The sequence below is a fragment of the Cryptotermes secundus genome, unplaced genomic scaffold (genome assembly GCF_002891405.2).
Source record: "Cryptotermes secundus unplaced genomic scaffold, Csec_1.0 scaffold120, whole genome shotgun sequence".
In the NCBI taxonomy this organism is placed as follows: Eukaryota; Metazoa; Arthropoda; class Insecta; order Blattodea; family Kalotermitidae; genus Cryptotermes; species Cryptotermes secundus.
In genome coordinates, this window is record NW_019742442.1 from 1,990,741 (window position 1) to 2,001,406 (window position 10,666).

Sequence of the window (10,666 nt, forward strand, 5' to 3'; positions counted from 1 at the left end):
ACGTCGTGGGGAGGGTGCATATATATTATTGTAGGGGTTCGCATTATCACAAATTTGAGAAACCCTGTCCTATAGTATTTAACTTGTTTAGGAGGAGAAATGGGATGAGCATAGTTTTCAGAGCATTGTCTACTGTCCAAGTAGATTTTTGGGGTAACATTTTCCGAAAGTGTTAATTGTTCAGAGCACTAAATAATTTCTTTGAATTGTGTTTTCTCCTCAGTGTGTGTGTGTACAAATACATATTTTATAAGATGGTTATAAAATAAGTGTCATTATGAAGAAAAACAAACCCTATAAAATGTAAACAGTTTGTCAACTGAATGAAATTTGTGTGTTCCTCTTTATTGTCTGCAAACCAAAGGACATGTATTTTGGTTAATGTTGAATAATTGGCTTAAATACTCCCCCCCCACCCCCAGACATTTCTTTATCCATACCTCAGAATAAACATTGTGATTGATAACCATTCTGTTCAGTTTGAATGGAAACATTCCATTGTGTTACATTGGTTGAAGAAAAAGATGAAGATGAATTGTTTATTTCAATCAAACAAGTTTATATGCATCGAATAAAAGTGCCATGTTTTGGCATTGGATATATATCATCAGACATTTTATTTTTTGTATGTTTTACATTTCCATTAATATAAATACAGTCATAAATGAAAATTTAAAAATGAATGTGCACCCAAACACCAGCAGAGATGCACACAGTCATATGTCTGATGTGGTTATTGACTGTAAAACGTCACATTTCAATATGGTGTGTCAGTTTGCTACAGACTAGTCCAACACTAGCTGTGGGAAATGTCACCACTTCAACGTGTCCATAAGCATGCATTCCTGTACTCGTGCATTATTCCACCATATATATATATCTTTAGGAGGTACACTTTAAACTGCATGCTCAATTTTACATTATTGGCATTCCACTGGCCGGTTTCGGCTTCAGGGTTTAAATTGTAATTATTAAATTCAAAACTGTTGTCTCCAGCTTTTACTTTGGTGTCTTGGTCTCTACATTCTCTGGGTTTTTAATCTGAGAGTAATTTAGGATATCTGTTTTGCTCCATTCTTCATCCATTTTATTTGATAATTTTTAATTCTTGAATTTATGTCAACAATTTGTACTTCATGCAGTAGCATAGTTGGTTGAGGCACTATGCTACAAGCCGGAAGGTAGCGGGATTGAATTCTGATGGGGTCATTGGATTTTTTTTTAAATTTACTGATTCTTCCAGCCTCGCTTTGGCTATGGGGTCGACTCAGCCTCTAACTGGAATGAGTACCAGGAATATTCTTGGGGGTAAAGGGCGGCCAGCCCGTAAGGCTGACAGCCTTGCCTCCATCTATGAGCTGATTTTCTAGAAAATGTGGGAACCTCAGCATCTCACAACCCTATGGGCCTCCATGACCTGTTACAGAGATACCTTTACTTTTACTTTTTTTATCATATCTTCATTATGCCTGAGATCAGTCATTTGGTACCCTGACATAGTGCTCAGGAAGCACATTGTCACAGCTTCCAATCTGCCTTTTTGTTGTTCTCTCTGTTCAGCACTCAGATCCATACAGAAGTGGTGTTATTGCCATAATCTTGTAAGTTAAGGTCATAAGAATTGTACCTCATATTTGTTTAAATCTTTGTAGTTCTATATTGTTACACATTTCAGTATCAAAACCCATATTAAAACTAAATCATGTTACAATAGCAGTGTTATCTGTCATGTATATTAAATCTTGAAGCAATTAAGTCAAAATAAGTTCTTCAGTGTGCAGGCCTGGTGCACAGCTGGGTTGATCAGCAGCAGCGCTCAACCTCCAAGTTTCTGGCCCAACCTCGTTTCATATTTTTAACCACTGAGAGATGGTTGCTCCTTCTGTCTGTTTTGCCATATTATCCATGTTGGACACTAATTTGTGCCCCACACTGGGGAAGGGACCATTGCAGGCACAGACTGCCAGGTTAGCTGAGCCCCAAATTTTTAATGAGGCATTTTCCTCTTCCTTCTCAACCAAGCTGTGGACTGGTTAAGGAAAAGTTCTCAGTTATACATTAATATTATATACCAAGAATTATTTCAGCAGAAAACATGTTAACATCTATCATCTCATATGCATAGCTATATTTTAAGCATCATCATAAAACAAGCAAAGTTCCAGTCACAAGCACCATTGTATGATCACAAACAGTTTCAGCATTTTTAATAATTATTATCAGTGTTAAGAGCATAAGAATATTTTACATTTTGTATGTCATAAATGAGTACAACTCTGTTAAGCGAACATGAAGATATGAAGTTCCTTTATACTGTACCTTCACAAAAATATCTGATGATGGTATAGATGCAATGACAAAACATGTGACTGCTATTGGATATATGAAGATTTTATTTGTCTGAAACATACAGTTCTTCGTTATTCTTAGTTCTGGTGCTTGTCCTTATTCTTAACCATATGCCAAAGCAAATATGGCATAAATCATAGTTATTTTGTGTGTTATGTAAACATACTCTTTAATCGCACCCCAAAGAAGCAGCTATTATGCAAAATTTAATGAATGTACAACCTATTTCAGAATTTCTTCCCACCTGAAATGATTTCATAGCAATATATGGTGTATGTACATAGAAGAGGTAATATTTTTAATCATTCTGTATATATGTTTGTATATCTGTTTTTCAGTTGTAAATGCATATGCAAGAAAAATCATAGAATTACTGCTGTATATACCTATTTAATATGTACCTTCTATACTATGGGCCTAAAAGTTTATTAAAACTGCAGATGTAATTTTTCAACATTATGGCCACCATGCTTCAATTTAATTTACTTAATTAGTTTGCATATGTTGTAAAACTACAGGGATAACACTGCCAATGCTCAAAATGATATGGTGTCTGTTGACATGGGGTAAAGGCTTGAAATACAAGCGACTGTAGCTTATGTTAAGTATAGTATCTAGGTGTCTCACCTACACTAGTCAACAACCCATTTTCCCTCAGGCCCCTTGTTCCATCCCTACTTTCAGTGATGCCCTTGTGTCATAGCCCAAGCAAAATGTTCTCAGTTGGTTAACCATTTGGGTGGTGACATCAGATAGGTCATTTATGTGGAATTTTGAATTTACATCTAAACAAAAATGGCAGGCCAAAGACGGTTTGAGTGGCTGCTGTTGTGGATTGTAGATAATGAATGTAAATAATGTAATTCTAGTGAGGAATCTGATGTTACAGGGGTGTAGATACAGAACTTTTGTTGTAAATAATGTGAATCATGTCACAAGTACAGGGAATTGAAGGTACTACAACAATGATTTGTAACACTGTGTTGAGTGATTTCAGTCATGTCTTGTCTCCTTCACAGTGTTAAATTGTAAATACTGACAGTGTTATGCCATCCCTCTCCCAATGCTCCCAAATAATATATGTTTACAGTATAGAGTGGAAATATTTTAAGGAATTATTCCAACACTCACAAAAACCAATCATAACATTGTATGTTTGTATAGGTGATTTCTGGTATGTGTGTATGTGTGAGTGTGTGCGTTGTTGAAAATTGTTGATGCTGATTAAGTGTGACAATTGTTTATATTTTTTTGGTACCTCATACTGATAAGAGGTATCATCAGATGGACAGTCTGCTATGAATAGCGGAAGTAAAAGGCCTGTAATATAATGTGGCCTCTGATTTTTGGAAGCATGATTATTGAAAGTCAAATTTCTGGAAATTTTTTTATAAAAACAATGTTTATGTATCAATACTGAATTATATTGTGTATATCAAATCAGTTATGTAAAAACAAAAAGGTATATTGAGCAGAAAAGGAACAAAATGTGGATAATTTGTAATGTGTTTTAATAAGCTCATACCCATCCTAATGCCAGTCCATCATTTTCACAATACTCAATCCTTTGTGCATCAAATGAATGCATAATGGAGAGATTATGCCCGCATTTCATGTCCAAGACTATTCATTATATTTTGATGAAATCTGTTATTGGATGGGTGTTGTCTGCATTGAAAGTTACTCGGTGAATTTGATTTTGGTTTGTGTTGTGATATAATTGACTATAGATGGGGTTTGGATTTGTAATTGGATTTATTGAACTCTTACAAAAAGTAACTACAAATAACTATAGGACTAATGCCAGTTCACATGCTGTGCAGTTCACTGCAGCATGTACAGAGTCTTCTCAGTCTGCTGTATCTTTACCGGTTGTCGCCTGGTAACTTCTTCCAATTCCATAGCCCCCTCAACTTTCATGTTCTTACTATCCGATGACTGTATCACAAACAAAGAGCTTGCTCTGTTTATAACACCTCGGCATGGACCGCGCGGAAGACTCGTCTCCCAACAGTTCAGTTGTTGCATCATGTAGCTATTGCACAGACCGCGTAGAGATCAACTCCCCAGTTAATTGTTGCGTGTTTCAAATCTGTTGCTTAGCAGCAAGCGTGTCTCTGCTGGCTTCATAGTTCTTACCTTGAGCAAATATGCCACATTGCTCCCTTCTTACACATATTTCTTCCCGAATAGCCTACAGGCATATCGCCGTTTCTTTTCCGACATGTGATTGGCGTCGTCTTCTTTCCCCGTGGTACAGTTCTCACGTTGATTACTCTGCAACTGCTCCCTCAGGGCCTGATGAGGTGCAAGCCGGTCTGGATGTACCATCATCATCGATCTATGGTTCTGCTGGATACTGTAATCAGATCATCTATCCGGGTTACTACCTTGTATGGACCATCTCATGAGGATTGGAGCTCGGGCGATTTCCCCTTCGTGCGGGTTAGGCGATAGAGTTACACTTTGTCGCCCCCGCAGTTGGCCAGTCATAACGAATTTTCATCCGGTCAGTGGTTGGCGGTCAAAATTGTGTATGTCGTGTAGATGGTCCACTAAATATGCCGCTTAATCGATTGTGGGTCGGTCCTTGCCGGAGGGTACCCCAAACAGCAGGTCGCAGGGCAGTCTGACTTCTAGGCTTAACGGGGTAAAAGCCGGTAATGTCGTGAGGGGATGCTCTGTAAGCAAGGATGAATGGGTAATTTTGCTCCACAATCCTTCAGGTACGATGCGACTAATTTTTGTAGGTGCTCCTCTCACTCACTCTCAGGCGTTGCAGAATTTGTATCAGACCGAAACTCGAAGTTACGGCCCTGGTCACTGTGTAGCTGTCGCATTGTTTTCGACCTTGACGGTGCTCGGACGTGACTCTATACTCTTGCAAGCGCTGAATCCAACGCGCGGTTTGTCCTTCGAGGTTCTTAAAGCCAGGTCAGTGCACAGGTGGAACTCTTGTCCGTAGAGGTACTTGTATGTATGTGTATATATATATAGGAATTATGTTAACGTCAACACAACAAATATACTGTTTTAATGTTTTATAATTCAATCTTTATTTCTGCTACATGTTTCGGTCGTGTAAGACCATCATCAGGCAGTTATATATAAAAATAAACAAACTCCGTGGCTTCAGTGCATAAGCGAACCATACCGGCCGAGCGACCGCTGCTTGTCGGCGAAGTTAGTGCCGAGTTTAACGGATAGAGGGTGTCGCGTGGTCAGCGCAACGAATCCTCACGGCCGTTAGTTTCTGTCTTCTAGACCGAAACCGCTGTTTCCTTGAAATCGCTCCTCAATTATCCTCACGAGGCTGAGTGGACACCGTTCCAGACCCACTACTTCTCAGAAATTGCGGTAGCGCTGGGACTCGAACCCGGACCTCTGGATATTTAGCCAGGAAATCTGACCACTAGATCACAGAAGCGGTCTATATATAGGAATACATATAGTTATTGAACTGCCGATACAGGTCCATATCAGTGCAACGTGTATTGTATACTAACAAAATTTTTGCCTCGCATCGGTGTTACAATTAAAGAAGATGATACAATGTTTAGAAGAGGAAATAACTACTTTCATTTTTTTTCCCCATGTTGCATAGTATAGTGCAGGGGTTACGTGGTAGAGCAGTTGGTTGAAGGGCTATGCTACAAACCGGAAGGTCGCGGGTTCAAGTCCCGATGAGGTCATTGGATTTTTTTCAGTTAACCTAATCCTTGCAGCCGCACTATGGCCCTGGGGTTGACTCAGCCTCTAACAGGAATGAATTAAATAATTTTCCTGGGGAGTAAAGCGTGGCCGGCGCGTAAGGCTGACAACCTTACCGCCATCTTTGAGCCGATTGTCTAGATAATGTGGGACACTCAACGTCTCACAACCTTATGGGCCTTCACAGCCTGGTACAGGGATAGCTTTACTTTTTTCTTATAGTACAAATGTATAGTGCAAGTGCAATTTTAGAAGAGGTGGCAACACCCTTCTCGATCTGTTATCGTTGTTACAGTTCCTGTCTGAGGTTTTGCAAGCTATCCATGGCGAATATTGGTTTCAGTGTCATCTTAAGGCGTGTGTGAAGCTCTGCTGAGCTTCAATAATTTTCATGAAATTTGTTACTGTGGATTTGTGCTAATATTAGTCAACTTATTCCAATTTAGTTAATACCGGATAAAAATAATTAAGTTTTCAAGACAATTATTTTGATGTGTTGTGCGGTCCTCTGCTCTGTTCGAATTATGCGATGTCTATAGTCCATGACATAAAATAATCCTTTTTTATAATGTCATGATCATGTTCCAATATTTGATATACGTATATAAGGCATACAATTGAAGCATCGTCGTTAAATCAATAAGAATAACTCTAAATCGTTTAACAAAGTCTAATGTTTTGTGGCGGAAGGATACTTGACACACTCAGACACGCTTACGATAAATAATAATTAGAGCAGCGCACGAACTCGGAAGCCCTTGCGAACAAATCTCCCCGCATGGTTTGCGTTTGCATTATTGAAACGCCCATTATTAAGCCTCATTCACATTCGTCAAGTCGCTTGTAATCCAATATAGCGCGGTCGCATTTTATGCAACAATGCGTTTCTGAAGACCTCGGGTAATTCAAGACAAGTTTTGAATCGTATAGTTCTTGCCGAATTTTTAGGATGCACTTTATCTCAAATTTGGCACATAAAGTGACAATATTTTGTTATATCGGACTAGTTCAAATTCGCGTAATGCGACAGCACTGTACTTCGGTTTGAATTTCATGTTCGAATTTATGCAAGTAAAGATTTATCGTTGCATGGAAGAATCTTTTTACCAGCAAATTGGACTTAAATTTGAGGAAGAAACTAGTGAAATGCTACATTTGGAGCATAGCTCTGCATGGGGCTGAAACATGGACACTTAGGGCAGTAGATCAGAAACATCTGGAAAGTTTCGAAATGTGGTGTTGGAGAAGGATGGAGAAGATCAGTTGGACCGATTATGTGAGAAATGAAGAAGTGTTAATTAGAGTCAGTGAGCAGAGGAATATCCTACACGAAATAAGAAAGCAGAAGGCTAATTGGATTGGTCATGTTTTACGCAGAAACTGCCTTCTAAAAGAAGTTATTGAAGGAAAGATAGAGGGGCGGATAGAAGTGACAAGAAGACGTAAGAAGATGCTGGATGACCTTGGGGACAGAAGAGGATACTGTCATTTGAAGGAGAAAGCTCTAGATCGCATTAAGTGGAGGAATTGTTTTGGAAGAGACTGTGGACCTGTCGTCTGACAGATTACTGATGATGATGATGATGATGATGATGATGATGATGATGCCCATGTAGCGCTCTTGCTTACTCGTAGACTGAAGCAGCAAATGTACTGGGAAAGTAAAATAAGAGGACCTGTTTGGGCGAGGAAGTGAATTATGGAAGAAAAATCAGTTTGGTGACCCTGGTACACTTATTCAAATTTGGCTTTAGAGGACAGAGGAACCTATAAAGATCACGTAAGAATGCCACTCCACTTTTGTAGGTTGTAAGTAATTAAACTTCCCTAAGGTGTGAAATGTGTTTAATGTCAGTCATAACATATAGTTCTAAGAGAGAAAGGATGAAAGTTACACGAATGCCTAAATTGATAATGGAATGTAATCCTATAAGGAATTGAGATCTGGGACCCCTAAGGAAAACATGGTAAGATCAGTTGTAGGTGCAACGGGCATTAAAGCCTAAAGCATGAAAGAATAGAATATTTTCAGCTGAAAAGCTAGAAGAAATATCTGTGGTGGGGCCGAAAATACAGAAAAAAATATGATTTCAACTAAAATTTGTAATAATATTACGAGTACGCTATATTGGCAATGAGGACAATTTTTTATTATCTCTGCCGGGCTTTCAGTTTTCCGTAAAAGTTTGTATCTTTCGTACACATACAAAGATTTGTAGATTTAGTTATACTATTTATANTTACTACTATCTATCGAATTTCCGTTACAGTACTTCGGGCTTTCAGTTTTCCGTAAAAGTTTGTATTTTTCGTACACATACAAAGATTTGTAGATTTAGTTATACTATTTATAACTCATTTAGCCTGCGAAAAAATACAGCTGTTTTCATTCGTTAAAATTAATTTAAGGGTGAAACAGCAGTTCACGTCTTTCAAGGTTTTATTTAACTTAATTCAAGTTAAGAAATTTTGAACTGGTTTTTGCTAGTAACTTGAAGGGTGCACGAGGTAGCATAGTTGGCTGAGGCATTATGCTACAGGCCAGAAAGTCGCGGGTTCGATTTCCGGTGGGGTCATTGGAGTTTTTCAATTTACCTAATCCTTCCAGCCGCACTACGGCCCTGGGATTGACTCAGCCTCTAACAGAAATGAGTACCAGGACACTTCCTGGGTGGTAAAGGGCAGCCGGCGCTAAGGCCGACAACCTTACCGCCATCTCTGAGCCGATTGACTAGAGAAAATGTGGGAGCTTCGACGTCTCACAACCCTATTGGCCTTCTCGGCCTGTTAGAGTGATAGCTTTATTTACCTTACTTTTTTTACTAGAAACTTGAAACAGTTTTTCCAGTACACGTGACTAGAACTTGAAACATTTCACACTAATTAAGTGATCTCATGTTGTTATTTTCAAGAGACTGGAATTTAAGCAACTTGATTGGTGTGAACGTGGCTTTAAATGACGGACAAAGATAAATTTGAATATTAATTTTGCACTATGAGAAACAGATTATGTAAATTCGCTGCAGTGTTTTGAGTTTTTAATATCCGGTACTCATAATTAGTCAATAACATATTTAAGAGAAAGGCCTGAAGTTTGTGAACAATTCTCTTTGAACTAAGTAATCATACAAAATACTTTCCTTTGCTAGTATTAATTTCTCACCACAATGGATGAAAAAACAAAAGGCAGTAAATATCTTTGTTTGATTTTCAGATTTTGTAAACTGGCGCCGTTCTTTATTTAAAATTTATATGTTACGTGACCGGAGAAAAGTATAAAGGTTTCCAGATGTGCAATAAGGTTTCTCCGCTGTTTGGTTTTGGACCCACCAGAAGTTGTATTAGTGACACAATCTTGCTATACTGTCGAAGAGTAGAACTACGTTTATGTTTTAGTGAGCATACACGTCTGTCTTACATATTTTGGCACTGCTTATTCATAAACAGAGTACTCGCTGGACAGTCAAGAGCTATTCAGTTTTTCAGAAGACTTCTTGTCGTTGTGTGACCCAAAATTTCATCATCACCACAAAGCTCTATATAATAATCTATCTTGGGCTAGCTGGATTCCGTTTACATCAGCAAAACCTACACATAAAAACTGATTTTCCACACCGCCAATCAAATTTTCTATGCATTTCTTGTTTTCTCCTTCCATATACCACGAATCTCAAAGTAAAGTTATGTCTTTATTCGTAAATCCTCAGAGTATTTAAAGAATTCTATCATTTATAATACTGGCAAATTAACTCAGAATACTTAGTATGCGAGATGTTCTGGTTGAATGAGAACCATCTATTCAGATTTACTTGTTTTTTTTTCTTTCTGTTTTTTGTTTTTGTTTTCCTCTGAAAAACAAAGTGCGCATTGGGAGGCTATTGTTTCGTTAGTCGGTAAGATGAACAACAGCAATTCTTTGAAATCTCAGAGTAGAAGAATGCCCTAGGATTCATATTGTGGCATATTTGCTCGAAGCAAGAACTACGGAGCGAGTGAAACAGACGTTGCTAGCGAACGGCTCTGGAACAACATTCTTTTCTAGGCAACGACCGTGAAACACAAACGGAACGACTTCCGTTGCTAGGCCGCATATTCTTAATAAGCTAGAATAGACGGCCGCTGTTAGGGAACGGCTCGGTAAACACTTCCGCGCAGCAGCGGATACGCATGCAACATAGGAACGGTGTTTTCTACGTGGCCCGTGTCAAGTTGTTTTAAACAAGGGACAGAGTAAAGCTTAGTCAGAAGAGACAATTGGAAAATCCCAGAATAACTAACCCGTGTGGAGGCGGGGTCGAATACCTCCACCGTGACCCTGCGAGTCATAGGAGGCGACAAAAAGGGAAGTCTCAAATCTGAGACAGTAAAATATGGTCGCTTGTCCCAAGGGACTCGGACCCGAGAAAGACCGCTGGCAAGGACCAGAAGCATATACAAAGGACAGACCCATCCTCTGGCTAGAGAGGGCGCCCCACAAAAAAAGACCGTAACTGTCAAACAATAATAAATATCCGGTCATGAGCCCAAGATGGGGCTCGACACCAAGACTTTCTGACTGACTGACCGTCAGTCGCAATGTGACTTTAACTTTGACTTGACTTAAGGT